This window comes from Anomaloglossus baeobatrachus, unplaced genomic scaffold (assembly GCF_048569485.1).
Source record: "Anomaloglossus baeobatrachus isolate aAnoBae1 unplaced genomic scaffold, aAnoBae1.hap1 Scaffold_2712, whole genome shotgun sequence".
Classification (NCBI taxonomy): domain Eukaryota; kingdom Metazoa; phylum Chordata; class Amphibia; order Anura; family Aromobatidae; genus Anomaloglossus; species Anomaloglossus baeobatrachus.
The window spans coordinates 1-20921 of record NW_027442219.1 but is presented as its reverse complement, the minus strand read 5'-3'; the positions used below and the strand labels follow the sequence as shown (position 1 = coordinate 20921).

The following is a 20921-nucleotide window of genomic DNA, read 5'->3' as shown; positions in this document are numbered from 1 at the left end:
TCCGGGTAGTAGATGAGACCAAAGGAGTTTCCCAGAGAGAATGTCGGGGGCAGGTGCTGGAGACCATCCTCGGATGCTGGTTCCCTGTAGAGTCGAACGGTTACTGACCACTTACCCGTCCAGAATCCGTTGCCGTTAAGGATGTGGGATGGCTCCCTCACCACTGTGCAGAGACGTCCCAGGAACGTGGAGATGTCTCTTCCTGGGGTGTGCGGGTTCCGCATGGAGACCGTGATCCTCTTCTCATCCCTCTGTATAGGACAGGATCCTAAAAAAGAATGAAAAGGGGAGTCCGGCATCGCTGCGTTCATCGCCTCCCAGTATCTCCTGCAGGCATTCACCGTGGCAAAGGTTACCAGAAAAATGCCAGTCATGAAGGTCTGGACACTCAGGGTTTCCGCCCTGGAGAAGCCCTGATCCAGAATCATCTTCTTGCAGAACACGTCGCTGGACATGTCCGGCAACCTACCATCCACCGCCTTTAGCTTCAGGGCGACCGTCTGCCGCATCCAAGGCTCCAGGGTTGGAGCCTTTTCAGGCGGCGTCCGGGCTCCCTCCGGCTGGCTGGCGTCGGAGGTAGGGGCCTCTTGGGCCGAAGAAGCCTCTGGATGAGCCTTCCTGGAGGTCCCTGGGTCCTGAGCCTTCTTGGCTGCCTTCTCTGGCTTGCTTGCCATGGCTGGTTCCTGCTTGAGTTCCCGGAGCTGGATCTTGGATTCTTCTCCGGGTGTCTTCTCCCGCTGTGTTCCTCCTCGAAGTTCCTCTGGTCTCCCCAAGTCTTCTCCGAGCCTTCGTCTTCTTGCTTCTTTCTGCCAAGCTCTTCTTCCGTCCGATCTCCCTCTTCCGGTCTCGGCTGGGCTTTGGAGCTCGTCTCCCTGATCGTATCTCGTCAAGTGTAGCTAGCTCAGTTTGTTCTGATAAGAACAGATACTACACTTGATCTTAGCCAAAAGGCCGAGAAGCGATAACCAGAATTGGTTTGGGCCTCGAGTGGCACCCTGGCCTATGCCGGACACATCTTAGGGAGAGAGAGCGAGAGGGAGACAAACCCACGCCTACACAAGACATTTTGTCACCCAAGCCAACCCTTGAAAAGGCTGCTTTGCAGAGCCAAAACAAGAAGAATGGTGCGTTTTGCAGCCGCCGCCCACTGCAATGAATCTGAATAACTCCTCCTTTAGGGCGCAAGCAACTCCCCTCCCCCTTGCAGTCTTTCCAATTCACGATACAAAAAGACGGACAGGACAGGTTGCCTGACTTTCCGTCACTGCCACCCTTTGCCATCCTTACCCGTAGAAAGCCCTTTCATCATCCCCAAACCCTAATCTTTTCCCTTTCCTTCCCAGCCCCCAAACCCTGCCCTCTGTACCTTTCTCACCACCCGCTTCCCTTCTCCTGTCATCCCCCTACCACCCGGGAAAAAAAGAGATTGCCCCCTCCTTCCACTAGCCCACCCTCCCACCCAAAGAACAACTTCTTCTGCGCAGCTTGTTTTCTAGGCAGCAGCGCTATTGTGATGTCATCGGGGGGCATTGTGACAAGCCGCCAGTGTTCCGTCTCTTCATGTTGTGCACAGTTCAAACGGAAAATACATCAACAGGCAGACTACAGAAAAGCTTACTATCAAAGGTTAGAGGGGGGCTTTCTCAGAGGGCTTTTTACAGTTTTTCTATTCCCAATTAGCCGTTTAAGTGTACTTATTGAAAGTAGTAATTCTTTCATAGGCCGCCCTTTCTTAGTATTTGACGTTCCTTATATTGCGGTATGAGGCTTCGCAGTAGGTTGCAAACATTCATCACCCATGACTGTCCCCAATTGAGCTCAGAAGCTCAATGTCTATCATGACCTCTCTTTTAGAATGTCCAAGAGCAAGCAAACTATTCCTCCAGGAGAGGGCGCCAACAGACTACTAAAGAGATCATCATTACTCAAAGAAAACCCCAAAAACCAATGCATGATAGGAATAAACAGGTAACTTTCTTTGGAGTGGAAGCGGAGAGATCGCACCAGATGCCAATTCTAGATGTTATCACACCTGTGGTCACTGCAGCAGCAGGTGAATCCACTTTGTCCAAAAGGGATCTATTCCATTCAATTGCAAATGATCTAGATAAGACAGAGAACTGCAGCACGGGGACATAGCCGAGTTGGTCAGGTTGAGTGGTGATGAGTTTGCTATTTGGATGAATAAAGAAAGTCAAAAGTGTGAAAGATAAAAAACAAAAGGAGGAAGTGTGAAAAGTGAATGGGCCAAATTGAGGTGCATATGAAGACGTATGCTTTCTTCCAATTCATTAAATCGGGCTAATATGAATCAGGTGAATTGAGTTCTGCTTTTGGAAACTGGGTTAAGAAGGGGTGCACCGTTCCTGGAGGTACTGCAATACCAGGTCAATGCGTGGAGTGGACAGAGCAAGCTCTTTTTCCATCTCCCTGTTCTAAAAATCCATTTAATATATGGTCCCCAGATAGGGGACGTATCAGATATTAAACTGATAAGAACAGATACTACACTTGATCTTAGCCAAAAGGCCGAGAAGCGATAACCAGAATTGGTTTGGGCCTCGAGTGGCACCCTGGCCTATGCCGGACACATCTTAGGGAGAGAGAGCGAGAGGGAGACAAACCCACGCCTACACAAGACATTTTGTCACCCAAGCCAACCCTTGAAAAGGCTGCTTTGCAGAGCCAAAACAAGAAGAATGGTGCGTTTTGCAGCCGCCGCCCACTGCAATGAATCTGAATAACTCCTCCTTTAGGGCGCAAGCAACTCCCCTCCCCCTTGCAGTCTTTCCAATTCACGATACAAAAAGACGGACAGGACAGGTTGCCTGACTTTCCGTCACTGCCACCCTTTGCCATCCTTACCCGTAGAAAGCCCTTTCATCATCCCCAAACCCTAATCTTTTCCCTTTCCTTCCCAGCCCCCAAACCCTGCCCTCTGTACCTTTCTCACCACCCGCTTCCCTTCTCCTGTCATCCCCCTACCACCCGGGAAAAAAAGAGATTGCCCCCTCCTTCCACTAGCCCACCCTCCCACCCAAAGAACAACTTCTTCTGCGCAGCTTGTTTTCTAGGCAGCAGCGCTATTGTGATGTCATCGGGGGGCATTGTGACAAGCCGCCAGTGTTCCGTCTCTTCATGTTGTGCACAGTTCAAACGGAAAATACATCAACAGGCAGACTACAGAAAAGCTTACTATCAAAGGTTAGAGGGGGGCTTTCTCAGAGGGCTTTTTACAGTTTTTCTATTCCCAATTAGCCGTTTAAGTGTACTTATTGAAAGTAGTAATTCTTTCATAGGCCGCCCTTTCTTAGTATTTGACGTTCCTTATATTGCGGTATGAGGCTTCGCAGTAGGTTGCAAACATTCATCACCCATGACTGTCCCCAATTGAGCTCAGAAGCTCAATGTCTATCATGACCTCTCTTTTAGAATGTCCAAGAGCAAGCAAACTATTCCTCCAGGAGAGGGCGCCAACAGACTACTAAAGAGATCATCATTACTCAAAGAAAACCCCAAAAACCAATGCATGATAGGAATAAACAGGTAACTTTCTTTGGAGTGGAAGCGGAGAGATCGCACCAGATGCCAATTCTAGATGTTATCACACCTGTGGTCACTGCAGCAGCAGGTGAATCCACTTTGTCCAAAAGGGATCTATTCCATTCAATTGCAAATGATCTAGATAAGACAGAGAACTGCAGCACGGGGACATAGCCGAGTTGGTCAGGTTGAGTGGTGATGAGTTTGCTATTTGGATGAATAAAGAAAGTCAAAAGTGTGAAAGATAAAAAACAAAAGGAGGAAGTGTGAAAAGTGAATGGGCCAAATTGAGGTGCATATGAAGACGTATGCTTTCTTCCAATTCATTAAATCGGGCTAATATGAATCAGGTGAATTGAGTTCTGCTTTTGGAAACTGGGTTAAGAAGGGGTGCACCGTTCCTGGAGGTACTGCAATACCAGGTCAATGCGTGGAGTGGACAGAGCAAGCTCTTTTTCCATCTCCCTGTTCTAAAAATCCATTTAATATATGGTCCCCAGATAGGGGACGTATCAGATATTAAACTGATAAGAACAGATACTACACTTGATCTTAGCCAAAAGGCCGAGAAGCGATAACCAGAATTGGTTTGGGCCTCGAGTGGCACCCTGGCCTATGCCGGACACATCTTAGGGAGAGAGAGCGAGAGGGAGACAAACCCACGCCTACACAAGACATTTTGTCACCCAAGCCAACCCTTGAAAAGGCTGCTTTGCAGAGCCAAAACAAGAAGAATGGTGCGTTTTGCAGCCGCCGCCCACTGCAATGAATCTGAATAACTCCTCCTTTAGGGCGCAAGCAACTCCCCTCCCCCTTGCAGTCTTTCCAATTCACGATACAAAAAGACGGACAGGACAGGTTGCCTGACTTTCCGTCACTGCCACCCTTTGCCATCCTTACCCGTAGAAAGCCCTTTCATCATCCCCAAACCCTAATCTTTTCCCTTTCCTTCCCAGCCCCCAAACCCTGCCCTCTGTACCTTTCTCACCACCCGCTTCCCTTCTCCTGTCATCCCCCTACCACCCGGGAAAAAAAGAGATTGCCCCCTCCTTCCACTAGCCCACCCTCCCACCCAAAGAACAACTTCTTCTGCGCAGCTTGTTTTCTAGGCAGCAGCGCTATTGTGATGTCATCGGGGGGCATTGTGACAAGCCGCCAGTGTTCCGTCTCTTCATGTTGTGCACAGTTCAAACGGAAAATACATCAACAGGCAGACTACAGAAAAGCTTACTATCAAAGGTTAGAGGGGGGCTTTCTCAGAGGGCTTTTTACAGTTTTTCTATTCCCAATTAGCCGTTTAAGTGTACTTATTGAAAGTAGTAATTCTTTCATAGGCCGCCCTTTCTTAGTATTTGACGTTCCTTATATTGCGGTATGAGGCTTCGCAGTAGGTTGCAAACATTCATCACCCATGACTGTCCCCAATTGAGCTCAGAAGCTCAATGTCTATCATGACCTCTCTTTTAGAATGTCCAAGAGCAAGCAAACTATTCCTCCAGGAGAGGGCGCCAACAGACTACTAAAGAGATCATCATTACTCAAAGAAAACCCCAAAAACCAATGCATGATAGGAATAAACAGGTAACTTTCTTTGGAGTGGAAGCGGAGAGATCGCACCAGATGCCAATTCTAGATGTTATCACACCTGTGGTCACTGCAGCAGCAGGTGAATCCACTTTGTCCAAAAGGGATCTATTCCATTCAATTGCAAATGATCTAGATAAGACAGAGAACTGCAGCACGGGGACATAGCCGAGTTGGTCAGGTTGAGTGGTGATGAGTTTGCTATTTGGATGAATAAAGAAAGTCAAAAGTGTGAAAGATAAAAAACAAAAGGAGGAAGTGTGAAAAGTGAATGGGCCAAATTGAGGTGCATATGAAGACGTATGCTTTCTTCCAATTCATTAAATCGGGCTAATATGAATCAGGTGAATTGAGTTCTGCTTTTGGAAACTGGGTTAAGAAGGGGTGCACCGTTCCTGGAGGTACTGCAATACCAGGTCAATGCGTGGAGTGGACAGAGCAAGCTCTTTTTCCATCTCCCTGTTCTAAAAATCCATTTAATATATGGTCCCCAGATAGGGGACGTATCAGATATTAAACTGATAAGAACAGATACTACACTTGATCTTAGCCAAAAGGCCGAGAAGCGATAACCAGAATTGGTTTGGGCCTCGAGTGGCACCCTGGCCTATGCCGGACACATCTTAGGGAGAGAGAGCGAGAGGGAGACAAACCCACGCCTACACAAGACATTTTGTCACCCAAGCCAACCCTTGAAAAGGCTGCTTTGCAGAGCCAAAACAAGAAGAATGGTGCGTTTTGCAGCCGCCGCCCACTGCAATGAATCTGAATAACTCCTCCTTTAGGGCGCAAGCAACTCCCCTCCCCCTTGCAGTCTTTCCAATTCACGATACAAAAAGACGGACAGGACAGGTTGCCTGACTTTCCGTCACTGCCACCCTTTGCCATCCTTACCCGTAGAAAGCCCTTTCATCATCCCCAAACCCTAATCTTTTCCCTTTCCTTCCCAGCCCCCAAACCCTGCCCTCTGTACCTTTCTCACCACCCGCTTCCCTTCTCCTGTCATCCCCCTACCACCCGGGAAAAAAAGAGATTGCCCCCTCCTTCCACTAGCCCACCCTCCCACCCAAAGAACAACTTCTTCTGCGCAGCTTGTTTTCTAGGCAGCAGCGCTATTGTGATGTCATCGGGGGGCATTGTGACAAGCCGCCAGTGTTCCGTCTCTTCATGTTGTGCACAGTTCAAACGGAAAATACATCAACAGGCAGACTACAGAAAAGCTTACTGTGAGGTAAATCCGGAGATATGACGATAAATCATGACATTCAAGTCATGTCAGGAAGCCCTCTCCTGGTGTCACTACCCCCTTCCCTTCACACAACTGGTTTAGCAACAAATCCATGGCCATGTCCTGTGATATGGAAATTAGGTGGCTTTAGGACAATGGATACAGGATGACTCCCTGCCGTCACCCTGTAGTAGGAGCTGCTAGCTAGTTAGCAAGGCTATGGAAATAGCCAGACAGAACGACTCCAGTAAAAAATGGTTCATATCTCGCAAGCCATATCTCCGATAAATATGGCAACCATAACAATGGTGTCTCCGCATGTGGACGATGCTGGCACACCCTTTTTATGGAAGTAGGACATTGGGAAACACACCAAACGTGATATCAGCCATATGGGAACTCGTAGACAGGTCATGAGTCCCCTCGTTCTGCAGCTAAATTCATAACTGTCACAATGAGAGCATTGGCGTCCGCCTACGACGCTCCCAGGCAAAGTTATGGCCAAAATCCCCTTTTCTGGATAATTCTGATCCATGCAGGGGGAGTGGCAGTGCTTCCCTGTGAGGTCACTAAGGTAGGAGGAGACCTGGATTTGCCCAGGTTGATAACCCTACTTCGGCCATTTTCCAGCGTTCTTCTGCTCGGGGGCCTGGTTGGGAAAGACCTGTGAGGAAGAATCCTAGAAACCTGGTCTACAGCGCCCCCCTGTGGCCAGACGCAACAAGGTAACTGCTGGAACTGTGTATGCCTGTTTGTAACCCATGCTTTGATTGTAACTGTACTCTGACATATGTATATTCTGTAGATTCCCTATTGTATATATTGTAGTTTCTAGTGTGGCTTTAGGCGATTAAATTATATAATTAATCTTGGGCTGTTCTGTTATCTCGATCTTGAATCCCACGTCTGTGTGTTCGGCTAATAGTTACCGTAAATCGGTTGGTGGCAGCGAGTTGTGCCAAGGATTATTGTGGGGAGGCCAGTGAGATCCGGGAAGATATTATATATTCCGCCCGCGGAGGTCGGGGGAATATATACCTTACTCTCACCGGGGACCCTTCAATAATCGGCATAAGTAGTATAGCGGCCTCCTTGCTTATTGTCGGGCAATTCCATAATTGGCCTGACTATAAGAGGGGCGCTAGAGAGCGCGTCACGTGCTCTGTCTGTCGGTCGGGAGGTATAAAGGAGGGTTGACTCCTGCTTGTTACCCCCCGATTGTGACGTACTGGTAGCCAGCGCGGGGGATTTCTGAGTGACCCCCCGGTGGTTTGTGACATATTGGTGGCAAGCGGTGGGATCGAGATAATAGTGTGTGTGAGTGTGAGACCCATACTCCCAGACACTAAAGACTGCCTGCAGCAGCTGTGGCTGCTGGGGTCTTCAGACTAGCTCAACACTAGAGTGTCAGAGTGCAGATACTGTAAGGTGTGTGGAGGCATCAGGTGTCAGTTCTGTGTCAGTGACCAAAGTCTGCAACAATGGCTGATAGCACCAGGAGCAAAGCCAAAGGAATGGCCGATGCTCAGGCCAGAGACGATGAGGAGGTTGTCCACGAGCCCTCCAGGAGCCCGACGCCAGAGAACAGCTCTGCAGAGGACATCGCACAACCTGGGACTGCTGGACAAGATGAGGAGGAGCTCGCCCAAGGTTCCTCAACGAGCCAGATGCCAGCCCTCCGCTCTGCAATGGACAGTGAAGCACCAGGCTCCGCAGCGGGCCGCAGATCACCACGTGCCATTCCACCGAGCCTGGGAGGCTCGGATAGCCTTCTTCAAATGGCTATGGCCCTTCTCCAGGCTGGAGACCGGGATACCTACGAGATACTCATGGCAGAGCGCAGGGCAGAGCGGCAGGCAGCGCGTGAAGAGCGCCAGGCAGAGCGTGACTACCAGCTGCAGCTAGCTCAGCTCCGGCCCTCATCAGCCACACGTGACCTTCAAGACACCAAACTTCCAAAGGTCCGTGTTGAGGACTTCCCAGTGCTGGAGAAGGATGGAGACTTGGACTCTTTCTTGACTGCTTTTGAACGGACTTGCTTGCAGCATCATCTGAACAAGGACCAGTGGGCCAAATACCTGACCCCCCGTTTAAGGGGTAAGGCCCTGGATATCCTTGGGGACTTGCCTGCTGAGGCAGATCAGGGCTACGACACCATCAAGCGGGCCCTGATCCAACAGTACAACCTCACCCCGGAGTCCTACCGCAAGAAGTTCCGGAGCCTACAGAAGGGACCAAAGGACTCCTGGGCTGACCACAGGCGGGCACTTGCCCGAGCTGCCGACCACTGGACCCAAGGCCTGCAGCTTTCCACCGGACCGGAGATCCTGGACTTGTTCATCACGGAGCAACTCTTGTGGAACTGCCCTGAGGATCTCCGCCAGTTCATCCGAGACCAGAAGCCAAAGGGGTCCACGGCTACAGCTGCCCTTGCCGATGACTACACCAACAACCGGGCTCCTGAAGCCAGGAGAGCAGCCACCAGCAGCACCTGGAGAGGGGGTAAGATGAACTCTGCGACTGCCCCACCTGCCCCTAGACTGCAGGGGGTGTCCCCCTCAACTCCCCTCTCCAGGCCCGTGGCAGAACCAAGACGGTGCCACCAGTGCAACCTACCTGGACACTTCAAGGCCATGTGCCCTCAGCGTCCCAAGGCCCCGGCTCCGTCCCCGTCCCAAGGGCCGCCCAAGGTGTATTGTGTGGGTGGGGGTGGTGGTAGGTCCCTGGACAGCTTCCAACCTGTCACCGTCGGCCAGTCTGTGACCATAGGACTGCGAGACAGCGCCTCGGAAGTGACTCTGGTGCGGCCTGAGATGGTGTCCCCCCAAGACTTGATCCCTGGAAAAACCCTCGCTGTCTCCGGGATTGGAGGCATTGACCCGGCGCTGCCTGTTGCTGACATTTATGTGGACTGGGGCGCAGGGCGGGGGGTGAGGGAGGTGGGGGTAACTGATCGGATCCCTGCAAACGTGCTACTTGGGACAGATTTGGGGCAGATAACCTCCCAGTTTGGGCCCCAACCAAGGGCTGAACCTTCAGCCCGTACTGACATGACTCCTAACAATGTTAATGTGTTATCTATGAATGATGTAAGGGAGGAGGGAGTGAACTCTGATATTTCTGCTTGCACAGACACCATAGACACACACACAGCTGCAGCTGTGACAGGGGAGGGGGTCAGAGAAAGGTGTGACAATGCCTCTACAAGTAACCAGCCTGTGAGCTGGGATCTGTTGCCCTCTGCAGGGATAAGCAGAGAGCAGGGTGCTGCAGGGGGAGGACCAGTGTGTGGGGTGGGGGCTACCACAGCAAATGTGGGGTCCCCAGAGATTTCACACCGGGGTTCTGTTGCTGCAGGAGGGGAACAGGCAGGTGAGATTGGGGCCGGTCCAGGAGCGGAAGTGCTCCCAGGTAAGATCTCGGTGCAGGGTTCCCCCACAACCGGGGTGTCAGGAAGCCAGGTAGGTCTGCCTGAACCGGCGACTTGGTCAGGAACGGAGGAGGAGCAGGCACGACCCACGGTCGCAGCGGCTGTGGCCGCTGTCACCCGCAGTGGGAGTGCTGGAAGCCAAGGGGCCTCCCGGAGGTCCGATAGCTCTTCCCCTTCTGACCAAGTGGCAGCCGAGTCAGGTGGAGGCCAGGACACAGGTCCCGGGGTACTGACCGAAGATGTGACAGTCTCGTCGATTCTGGCCACATCTGGTCAGGGGTTTCAGGCAGCGTTAGAAGCTGACGACAGCCTGAAAGCTCTAAAGGAGCAGGCGGCACAGCCTCCCTCGGACTCGGACCCGGAGCGAGTGGTCTGGGACCAAGGACGGCTGTACCGGGCCACGGTCCAGCAGGGTTCACCGGAGGCGTGGCCCAGGGACCGACAGTTGGTGGTACCCTATCCGTTCCGGACGGAGTTGTTGCGGATCGCACATGAGATTCCGATGGCCGGACACCTAGGGATCGCTAAGACCAAGGCCAGGTTAAACCAGCATTTCTACTGGCCAAAAATGGGGGCCGATGTGGCTGCCTACTGCCGTTCGTGTGAAACCTGTCAGAGAGTGGGGAAGGCGGGGCCACACCCCAAAGCCCCACTAGTATCTCTGCCAATCATCGATGAGCCTTTCAGGAGGGTGGCTGTGGATCTGGTCGGCCCGCTGGCCATCCCCAGCAGCTCCGGGAAACGCTTCATACTGACGGTAGTGGACTATGCCACCCGGTACCCAGAAGCAGTGGCCTTGTCGTCCATTCGGGCTGACAAGGTGGCCACCGCATTGCTGGAGATTTTCTCCCGAGTGGGTTTTCCCCAGGAAATGCTCACTGACCGGGGGACCCAATTCATGTCCCAGCTGATGGAGACCCTCTGTAAGCAAGTCCAGGTGCGACATCTGGTGGCCAGCCCGTACCATCCACAGACTAATGGCCTGTGCGAGCGGTTCAATGGCACCTTGAAGCAGATGCTTAAGATGTTGGTCGACTCCCATGGGCGTGACTGGGAGCGGTATCTCCCACACCTGTTATTTGCTTACCGGGAGGTTCCACAGGCCTCAACAGGATTCTCACCGTTTGAGCTCCTGTACGGGCGACGTGTGCGGGGCCCCCTGGCTCTGGTGAAAGAGGCTTGGGAAGGGGATTTGGCCACCCCTGGAGTGTCGGTTATCGAGTATGTCATGCGCTTCCGGGACAAAATGCAGGCCTTGACGCAACTGGTACACGACAATATGGCTCAAGCCCAGGCCGATCAGAAGCGTTGGTACGACCAGAACGCTTGTGAGAGGACCTACCAAGTGGGTCAAAAGGTGTGGGTACTGGTCCCCGTACCACAGGACAAGCTTCAGGCAGCCTGGGAAGGCCCATACCTCGTGTACCAGCAGCTCAACCCTGTAACGTACCTGGTCACCCTGGACCCTGCCCGTGGAAGGCGGAAGCCCTTCCATGTGAACATGATGAAGGCACATCATGAGCGGGAGGCATGTGCGCTCCCCGTGTGCAACCTGCCCGAGGAGGGAGAAGCGGAAACCCTCTTGGATATGCTAGCCCAGGTTAGGGCAGGCGGATCCCTTGAGGATGTGGAGGTTGGCCACCAGCTCTTGGAGGACCAACGGTCCCAGCTGTGGGCCACCCTACACCCCTTCCGGGGGTTGTTTACCAACCAGCCCGGAAGGACTGACTTGGCTGTCCATCACGTGGACACTGGGGATCATCCCCCGATCCGGCGTTCAGCATATCGGGTCTCCCTGGAAGTGCAGCAACACATGCGCCAGGAGATTGACGAGATGCTGAAGCTGGGGGTGATCCAGGCATCCAACAGCGCTTGGGCCTCGCCTGTAGTCCTCGTCCCTAAGAAGGACCGAACCACTCGGTTCTGCGTGGACTACAGGGGGCTCAATGCTGTCACGGTCGCCGATGCGTACCCAATGCCACGCATCGATGACCTGCTCGATCAGTTGGCCGGGGCTCAGTACCTGACCATCATGGACCTGAGCCGGGGATATTGGCAGATCCCCCTGACTCGCAAGGCCAGGGAACGCTCTGCCTTTATTACCCCATTTGGACTGTACGAGTCCACGGTGATGCCATTCGGGATGAGGAATGCCCCTGCCACTTTCCAGCGGATGGTCAACACCCTGCTCAAGGGACTTGAAGGGTACGCGGCCGCGTACCTGGATGACATTGCCGTCTTCAGTCCCACCTGGGAGGACCACCTAGAGCATCTAGCACAGGTGCTCAGGCGGATCCACCGGGCAGGTTTGACCATCAAGCCGGGAAAGTGTCAGCTGGCCATGAGCGAGGTCCAGTACCTCGGTCACCGGGTAGGTGGGGGAACGCTGAAGCCCGAGCCTGAGAAAGTGGAGGCCATCGCATCCTGGCCCACCCCCAGGACCAAGAAGCAGGTGATGTCCTTCTTGGGGACCGCTGGGTACTATAGGAGGTTTGTTCCATGCTATAGTAGCCTGGCAAAGCCCTTGACGGACCTCACCAAGAAGAAGCTGCCCTCTGCAGTCGATTGGACAGTGGACTGCGAGACAGCCTTCCGGGCCCTAAAGGACGCCCTGTCCAGCCCGCCCGTGCTACAGGCAGCCGACTTCACGCGGCCGTTTGTAGTACAGACCGACGCCAGTGACTTCGGCCTCGGTGCGGTGCTCAGCCAGGTGGACTCTGCGAGCCAAGAGCACCCAGTCTTGTACCTGAGCAGGAAGCTGTTACCAAGGGAAGTGGCCTATTCTACAATGGAGAAGGAGTGCCTGGCCATAGTGTGGGCCCTGCAGCGTCTGCAACCCTATCTATACGGGCGCCACTTCATCGTGGAGACGGACCACAATCCCCTCAGCTGGTTGCACACCGTCTCTGGGACGAATGGGCGATTGTTGCGATGGAGCCTTGCGCTCCAGCAATACAACTTCACCATTCGCCACAAAAGGGGCCGTGACCACGGTAACGCAGACGGGCTGTCCCGACAAGGAGAGGTCGCGGACGGGCGCACGGGGGAACACCGGAGTGTGCTGCCCCCTAGCGCCCTCAAAAGGGGGGAGGTGTGAGGTAAATCCGGAGATATGACGATAAATCATGACATTCAAGTCATGTCAGGAAGCCCTCTCCTGGTGTCACTACCCCCTTCCCTTCACACAACTGGTTTAGCAACAAATCCATGGCCATGTCCTGTGATATGGAAATTAGGTGGCTTTAGGACAATGGATACAGGATGACTCCCTGCCGTCACCCTGTAGTAGGAGCTGCTAGCTAGTTAGCAAGGCTATGGAAATAGCCAGACAGAACGACTCCAGTAAAAAATGGTTCATATCTCGCAAGCCATATCTCCGATAAATATGGCAACCATAACAATGGTGTCTCCGCATGTGGACGATGCTGGCACACCCTTTTTATGGAAGTAGGACATTGGGAAACACACCAAACGTGATATCAGCCATATGGGAACTCGTAGACAGGTCATGAGTCCCCTCGTTCTGCAGCTAAATTCATAACTGTCACAATGAGAGCATTGGCGTCCGCCTACGACGCTCCCAGGCAAAGTTATGGCCAAAATCCCCTTTTCTGGATAATTCTGATCCATGCAGGGGGAGTGGCAGTGCTTCCCTGTGAGGTCACTAAGGTAGGAGGAGACCTGGATTTGCCCAGGTTGATAACCCTACTTCGGCCATTTTCCAGCGTTCTTCTGCTCGGGGGCCTGGTTGGGAAAGACCTGTGAGGAAGAATCCTAGAAACCTGGTCTACAGCGCCCCCCTGTGGCCAGACGCAACAAGGTAACTGCTGGAACTGTGTATGCCTGTTTGTAACCCATGCTTTGATTGTAACTGTACTCTGACATATGTATATTCTGTAGATTCCCTATTGTATATATTGTAGTTTCTAGTGTGGCTTTAGGCGATTAAATTATATAATTAATCTTGGGCTGTTCTGTTATCTCGATCTTGAATCCCACGTCTGTGTGTTCGGCTAATAGTTACCGTAAATCGGTTGGTGGCAGCGAGTTGTGCCAAGGATTATTGTGGGGAGGCCAGTGAGATCCGGGAAGATATTATATATTCCGCCCGCGGAGGTCGGGGGAATATATACCTTACTCTCACCGGGGACCCTTCAATAATCGGCATAAGTAGTATAGCGGCCTCCTTGCTTATTGTCGGGCAATTCCATAATTGGCCTGACTATAAGAGGGGCGCTAGAGAGCGCGTCACGTGCTCTGTCTGTCGGTCGGGAGGTATAAAGGAGGGTTGACTCCTGCTTGTTACCCCCCGATTGTGACGTACTGGTAGCCAGCGCGGGGGATTTCTGAGTGACCCCCCGGTGGTTTGTGACACTTACTATCAAAGGTTAGAGGGGGGCTTTCTCAGAGGGCTTTTTACAGTTTTTCTATTCCCAATTAGCCGTTTAAGTGTACTTATTGAAAGTAGTAATTCTTTCATAGGCCGCCCTTTCTTAGTATTTGACGTTCCTTATATTGCGGTATGAGGCTTCGCAGTAGGTTGCAAACATTCATCACCCATGACTGTCCCCAATTGAGCTCAGAAGCTCAATGTCTATCATGACCTCTCTTTTAGAATGTCCAAGAGCAAGCAAACTATTCCTCCAGGAGAGGGCGCCAACAGACTACTAAAGAGATCATCATTACTCAAAGAAAACCCCAAAAACCAATGCATGATAGGAATAAACAGGTAACTTTCTTTGGAGTGGAAGCGGAGAGATCGCACCAGATGCCAATTCTAGATGTTATCACACCTGTGGTCACTGCAGCAGCAGGTGAATCCACTTTGTCCAAAAGGGATCTATTCCATTCAATTGCAAATGATCTAGATAAGACAGAGAACTGCAGCACGGGGACATAGCCGAGTTGGTCAGGTTGAGTGGTGATGAGTTTGCTATTTGGATGAATAAAGAAAGTCAAAAGTGTGAAAGATAAAAAACAAAAGGAGGAAGTGTGAAAAGTGAATGGGCCAAATTGAGGTGCATATGAAGACGTATGCTTTCTTCCAATTCATTAAATCGGGCTAATATGAATCAGGTGAATTGAGTTCTGCTTTTGGAAACTGGGTTAAGAAGGGGTGCACCGTTCCTGGAGGTACTGCAATACCAGGTCAATGCGTGGAGTGGACAGAGCAAGCTCTTTTTCCATCTCCCTGTTCTAAAAATCCATTTAATATATGGTCCCCAGATAGGGGACGTATCAGATATTAAACTGATAAGAACAGATACTACACTTGATCTTAGCCAAAAGGCCGAGAAGCGATAACCAGAATTGGTTTGGGCCTCGAGTGGCACCCTGGCCTATGCCGGACACATCTTAGGGAGAGAGAGCGAGAGGGAGACAAACCCACGCCTACACAAGACATTTTGTCACCCAAGCCAACCCTTGAAAAGGCTGCTTTGCAGAGCCAAAACAAGAAGAATGGTGCGTTTTGCAGCCGCCGCCCACTGCAATGAATCTGAATAACTCCTCCTTTAGGGCGCAAGCAACTCCCCTCCCCCTTGCAGTCTTTCCAATTCACGATACAAAAAGACGGACAGGACAGGTTGCCTGACTTTCCGTCACTGCCACCCTTTGCCATCCTTACCCGTAGAAAGCCCTTTCATCATCCCCAAACCCTAATCTTTTCCCTTTCCTTCCCAGCCCCCAAACCCTGCCCTCTGTACCTTTCTCACCACCCGCTTCCCTTCTCCTGTCATCCCCCTACCACCCGGGAAAAAAAGAGATTGCCCCCTCCTTCCACTAGCCCACCCTCCCACCCAAAGAACAACTTCTTCTGCGCAGCTTGTTTTCTAGGCAGCAGCGCTATTGTGATGTCATCGGGGGGCATTGTGACAAGCCGCCAGTGTTCCGTCTCTTCATGTTGTGCACAGTTCAAACGGAAAATACATCAACAGGCAGACTACAGAAAAGCTTACTATCAAAGGTTAGAGGGGGGCTTTCTCAGAGGGCTTTTTACAGTTTTTCTATTCCCAATTAGCCGTTTAAGTGTACTTATTGAAAGTAGTAATTCTTTCATAGGCCGCCCTTTCTTAGTATTTGACGTTCCTTATATTGCGGTATGAGGCTTCGCAGTAGGTTGCAAACATTCATCACCCATGACTGTCCCCAATTGAGCTCAGAAGCTCAATGTCTATCATGACCTCTCTTTTAGAATGTCCAAGAGCAAGCAAACTATTCCTCCAGGAGAGGGCGCCAACAGACTACTAAAGAGATCATCATTACTCAAAGAAAACCCCAAAAACCAATGCATGATAGGAATAAACAGGTAACTTTCTTTGGAGTGGAAGCGGAGAGATCGCACCAGATGCCAATTCTAGATGTTATCACACCTGTGGTCACTGCAGCAGCAGGTGAATCCACTTTGTCCAAAAGGGATCTATTCCATTCAATTGCAAATGATCTAGATAAGACAGAGAACTGCAGCACGGGGACATAGCCGAGTTGGTCAGGTTGAGTGGTGATGAGTTTGCTATTTGGATGAATAAAGAAAGTCAAAAGTGTGAAAGATAAAAAACAAAAGGAGGAAGTGTGAAAAGTGAATGGGCCAAATTGAGGTGCATATGAAGACGTATGCTTTCTTCCAATTCATTAAATCGGGCTAATATGAATCAGGTGAATTGAGTTCTGCTTTTGGAAACTGGGTTAAGAAGGGGTGCACCGTTCCTGGAGGTACTGCAATACCAGGTCAATGCGTGGAGTGGACAGAGCAAGCTCTTTTTCCATCTCCCTGTTCTAAAAATCCATTTAATATATGGTCCCCAGATAGGGGACGTATCAGATATTAAACTGATAAGAACAGATACTACACTTGATCTTAGCCAAAAGGCCGAGAAGCGATAACCAGAATTGGTTTGGGCCTCGAGTGGCACCCTGGCCTATGCCGGACACATCTTAGGGAGAGAGAGCGAGAGGGAGACAAACCCACGCCTACACAAGACATTTTGTCACCCAAGCCAACCCTTGAAAAGGCTGCTTTGCAGAGCCAAAACAAGAAGAATGGTGCGTTTTGCAGCCGCCGCCCACTGCAATGAATCTGAATAACTCCTCCTTTAGGGCGCAAGCAACTCCCCTCCCCCTTGCAGTCTTTCCAATTCACGATACAAAAAGACGGACAGGACAGGTTGCCTGACTTTCCGTCACTGCCACCCTTTGCCATCCTTACCCGTAGAAAGCCCTTTCATCATCCCCAAACCCTAATCTTTTCCCTTTCCTTCCCAGCCCCCAAACCCTGCCCTCTGTACCTTTCTCACCACCCGCTTCCCTTCTCCTGTCATCCCCCTACCACCCGGGAAAAAAAGAGATTGCCCCCTCCTTCCACTAGCCCACCCTCCCACCCAAAGAACAACTTCTTCTGCGCAGCTTGTTTTCTAGGCAGCAGCGCTATTGTGATGTCATCGGGGGGCATTGTGACAAGCCGCCAGTGTTCCGTCTCTTCATGTTGTGCACAGTTCAAACGGAAAATACATCAACAGGCAGACTACAGAAAAGCTTACTATCAAAGGTTAGAGGGGGGCTTTCTCAGAGGGCTTTTTACAGTTTTTCTATTCCCAATTAGCCGTTTAAGTGTACTTATTGAAAGTAGTAATTCTTTCATAGGCCGCCCTTTCTTAGTATTTGACGTTCCTTATATTGCGGTATGAGGCTTCGCAGTAGGTTGCAAACATTCATCACCCATGACTGTCCCCAATTGAGCTCAGAAGCTCAATGTCTATCATGACCTCTCTTTTAGAATGTCCAAGAGCAAGCAAACTATTCCTCCAGGAGAGGGCGCCAACAGACTACTAAAGAGATCATCATTACTCAAAGAAAACCCCAAAAACCAATGCATGATAGGAATAAACAGGTAACTTTCTTTGGAGTGGAAGCGGAGAGATCACACCAGATGCCAATTCTAGATGTTATCACACCTGTGGTCACTGCAGCAGCAGGTGAATCCACTTTGTCCAAAAGGGATCTATTCCATTCAATTGCAAATGATCTAGATAAGACAGAGAACTGCAGCACGGGGACATAGCCGAGTTGGTCAGGTTGAGTGGTGATGAGTTTGCTATTTGGATGAATAAAGAAAGTCAAAAGTGTGAAAGATAAAAAACAAAAGGAGGAAGTGTGAAAAGTGAATGGGCCAAATTGAGGTGCATATGAAGACGTATGCTTTCTTCCAATTCATTAAATCGGGCTAATATGAATCAGGTGAATTGAGTTCTGCTTTTGGAAACTGGGTTAAGAAGGGGTGCACCGTTCCTGGAGGTACTGCAATACCAGGTCAATGCGTGGAGTGGACAGAGCAAGCTCTTTTTCCATCTCCCTGTTCTAAAAATCCATTTAATATATGGTCCCCAGATAGGGGACGTATCAGATATTAAACTGATAAGAACAGATACTACACTTGATCTTAGCCAAAAGGCCGAGAAGCGATAACCAGAATTGGTTTGGGCCTCGAGTGGCACCCTGGCCTATGCCGGACACATCTTAGGGAGAGAGAGCGAGAGGGAGACAAACCCACGCCTACACAAGACATTTTGTCACCCAAGCCAACCCTTGAAAAGGCTGCTTTGCAGAGCCAAAACAAGAAGAATGGTGCGTTTTGCAGCCGCCGCCCACTGCAATGAATCTGAATAACTCCTCCTTTAGGGCGCAAGCAACTCCCCTCCCCCTTGCAGTCTTTCCAATTCACGATACAAAAAGACGGACAGGACAGGTTGCCTGACTTTCCGTCACTGCCACCCTTTGCCATCCTTACCCGTAGAAAGCCCTTTCATCATCCCCAAACCCTAATCTTTTCCCTTTCCTTCCCAGCCCCCAAACCCTGCCCTCTGTACCTTTCTCACCACCCGCTTCCCTTCTCCTGTCATCCCCCTACCACCCGGGAAAAAAAGAGATTGCCCCCTCCTTCCACTAGCCCACCCTCCCACCCAAAGAACAACTTCTTCTGCGCAGCTTGTTTTCTAGGCAGCAGCGCTATTGTGATGTCATCGGGGGGCATTGTGACAAGCCGCCAGTGTTCCGTCTCTTCATGTTGTGCACAGTTCAAACGGAAAATACATCAACAGGCAGACTACAGAAAAGCTTACTATCAAAGGTTAGAGGGGGGCTTTCTCAGAGGGCTTTTTACAGTTTTTCTATTCCCAATTAGCCGTTTAAGTGTACTTATTGAAAGTAGTAATTCTTTCATAGGCCGCCCTTTCTTAGTATTTGACGTTCCTTATATTGCGGTATGAGGCTTCGCAGTAGGTTGCAAACATTCATCACCCATGACTGTCCCCAATTGAGCTCAGAAGCTCAATGTCTATCATGACCTCTCTTTTAGAATGTCCAAGAGCAAGCAAACTATTCCTCCAGGAGAGGGCGCCAACAGACTACTAAAGAGATCATCATTACTCAAAGAAAACCCCAAAAACCAATGCATGATAGGAATAAACAGGTAACTTTCTTTGGAGTGGAAGCGGAGAGATCGCACCAGATGCCAATTCTAGATGTTATCACACCTGTGGTCACTGCAGCAGCAGGTGAATCCACTTTGTCCAAAAGGGATCTATTCCATTCAATTGCAAATGATCTAGATAAGACAGAGAACTGCAGCACGGGGACATAGCCGAGTTGGTCAGGTTGAGTGGTGATGAGTTTGCTATTTGGATGAATAAAGAAAGTCAAAAGTGTGAAAGATAAAAAACAAAAGGAGGAAGTGTGAAAAGTGAATGGGCCAAATTGAGGTGCATATGAAGACGTATGCTTTCTTCCAATTCATTAAATCGGGCTAATATGAATCAGGTGAATTGAGTTCTGCTTTTGGAAACTGGGTTAAGAAGGGGTGCACCGTTCCTGGAGGTACTGCAATACCAGGTCAATGCGTGGAGTGGACAGAGCAAGCTCTTTTTCCATCTCCCTGTTCTAAAAATCCATTTAATATATGGTCCCCAGATAGGGGACGTATCAGATATTAAACTGATAAGAACAGATACTACACTTGATCTTAGCCAAAAGGCCGAGAAGCGATAACCAGAATTGGTTTGGGCCTCGAGTGGCACCCTGGCCTATGCCGGACACATCTTAGGGAGAGAGAGCGAGAGGGAGACAAACCCACGCCTACACAAGACATTTTGTCACCCAAGCCAACCCTTGAAAAGGCTGCTTTGCAGAGCCAAAACAAGAAGAATGGTGCGTTTTGCAGCCGCCGCCCACTGCAATGAATCTGAATAACTCCTCCTTTAGGGCGCAAGCAACTCCCCTCCCCCTTGCAGTCTTTCCAATTCACGATACAAAAAGACGGACAGGACAGGTTGCCTGACTTTCCGTCACTGCCACCCTTTGCCATCCTTACCCGTAGAAAGCCCTTTCATCATCCCCAAACCCTAATCTTTTCCCTTTCCTTCCCAGCCCCCAAACCCTGCCCTCTGTACCTTTCTCACCACCCGCTTCCCTTCTCCTGTCATCCCCCTACCACCCGGGAAAAAAAGAGATTGCCCCCTCCTTCCACTAGCCCACCCTCCCACCCAAAGAACAACTTCTTCTGCGCAGCTTGTTTTCTAGGCAGCAGCGCTATTGTGATGTCATCGGGGGGCATTGTGACAAGCCGCCAGTGTTCCGTCTCTTCATGTTGTGCACAGTTCAAACGGAAAATACATCAACAGGCAGACTACAGAAAAGCTTACTATCAAAGGTTAGAGGGGGGCTTTCTCAGAGGGCTTTTTACAGTTTTTCTATTCCCAATTAGCCGTTTAAGTGTACTTATTGAAAGTAGTAATTCTTTCATAGGCCGCCCTTTCTTAGTATTTGACGTTCCTTATATTGCGGTATGAGGCTTCGCAGTAGGTTGCAAACATTCATCACCCATGACTGTCCCCAATTGAGCTCAGAAGCTCAATGTCTATCATGACCTCTCTTTTAGAATGTCCAAGAGCAAGCAAACTATTCCTCCAGGAGAGGGCGCCAACAGACTACTAAAGAGATCATCATCACTCAAAGAAAACCCCAAAAACCAATGCATGATAGGAATAAACAGGTAACTTTCTTTGGAGTGGAAGCGGAGAGATCGCACCAGATGCCAATTCTAGATGTTATCACACCTGTGGTCACTGCAGCAGCAGGTGAATCCAC

The 20921-nt window shown here is 50.5% G+C and overlaps 7 non-coding genes and 1 pseudogene across 7 annotated transcripts; all 8 read right to left on the bottom strand.

The window, feature by feature from the left end:
* Nucleotides 1-858: 858 nt before the first annotated feature.
* LOC142264849 (U2 spliceosomal RNA) lies at nucleotides 859-963 on the bottom strand (annotated as a pseudogene).
* Nucleotides 964-2350: 1387 nt separating this feature from the next.
* LOC142264821 (U2 spliceosomal RNA) lies at nucleotides 2351-2541 on the bottom strand. Its single transcript, XR_012731253.1, has one exon. It is a non-coding gene; the product is annotated as a U2 spliceosomal RNA (small nuclear RNA).
* A 1387-nt stretch (nucleotides 2542-3928) lies between these two features.
* Nucleotides 3929-4119, bottom strand: LOC142264809 (U2 spliceosomal RNA). Its single transcript, XR_012731242.1, has one exon. It is a non-coding gene; the product is annotated as a U2 spliceosomal RNA (small nuclear RNA).
* A 1387-nt stretch (nucleotides 4120-5506) lies between these two features.
* LOC142264896 (U2 spliceosomal RNA) lies at nucleotides 5507-5697 on the bottom strand. Its single transcript, XR_012731314.1, has one exon. It is a non-coding gene; the product is annotated as a U2 spliceosomal RNA (small nuclear RNA).
* A 9199-nt stretch (nucleotides 5698-14896) lies between these two features.
* LOC142264884 (U2 spliceosomal RNA) lies at nucleotides 14897-15087 on the bottom strand. The gene has a single exon (XR_012731303.1). It is a non-coding gene; the product is annotated as a U2 spliceosomal RNA (small nuclear RNA).
* Nucleotides 15088-16474: 1387 nt separating this feature from the next.
* On the bottom strand, nucleotides 16475-16665 carry LOC142264872 (U2 spliceosomal RNA). Its single transcript, XR_012731292.1, has one exon. It is a non-coding gene; the product is annotated as a U2 spliceosomal RNA (small nuclear RNA).
* A 1387-nt stretch (nucleotides 16666-18052) lies between these two features.
* LOC142264860 (U2 spliceosomal RNA) lies at nucleotides 18053-18243 on the bottom strand. Its single transcript, XR_012731281.1, has one exon. It is a non-coding gene; the product is annotated as a U2 spliceosomal RNA (small nuclear RNA).
* A 1387-nt stretch (nucleotides 18244-19630) lies between these two features.
* On the bottom strand, nucleotides 19631-19821 carry LOC142264803 (U2 spliceosomal RNA). The gene has a single exon (XR_012731236.1). It is a non-coding gene; the product is annotated as a U2 spliceosomal RNA (small nuclear RNA).
* Nucleotides 19822-20921: the final 1100 nt, after the last annotated feature.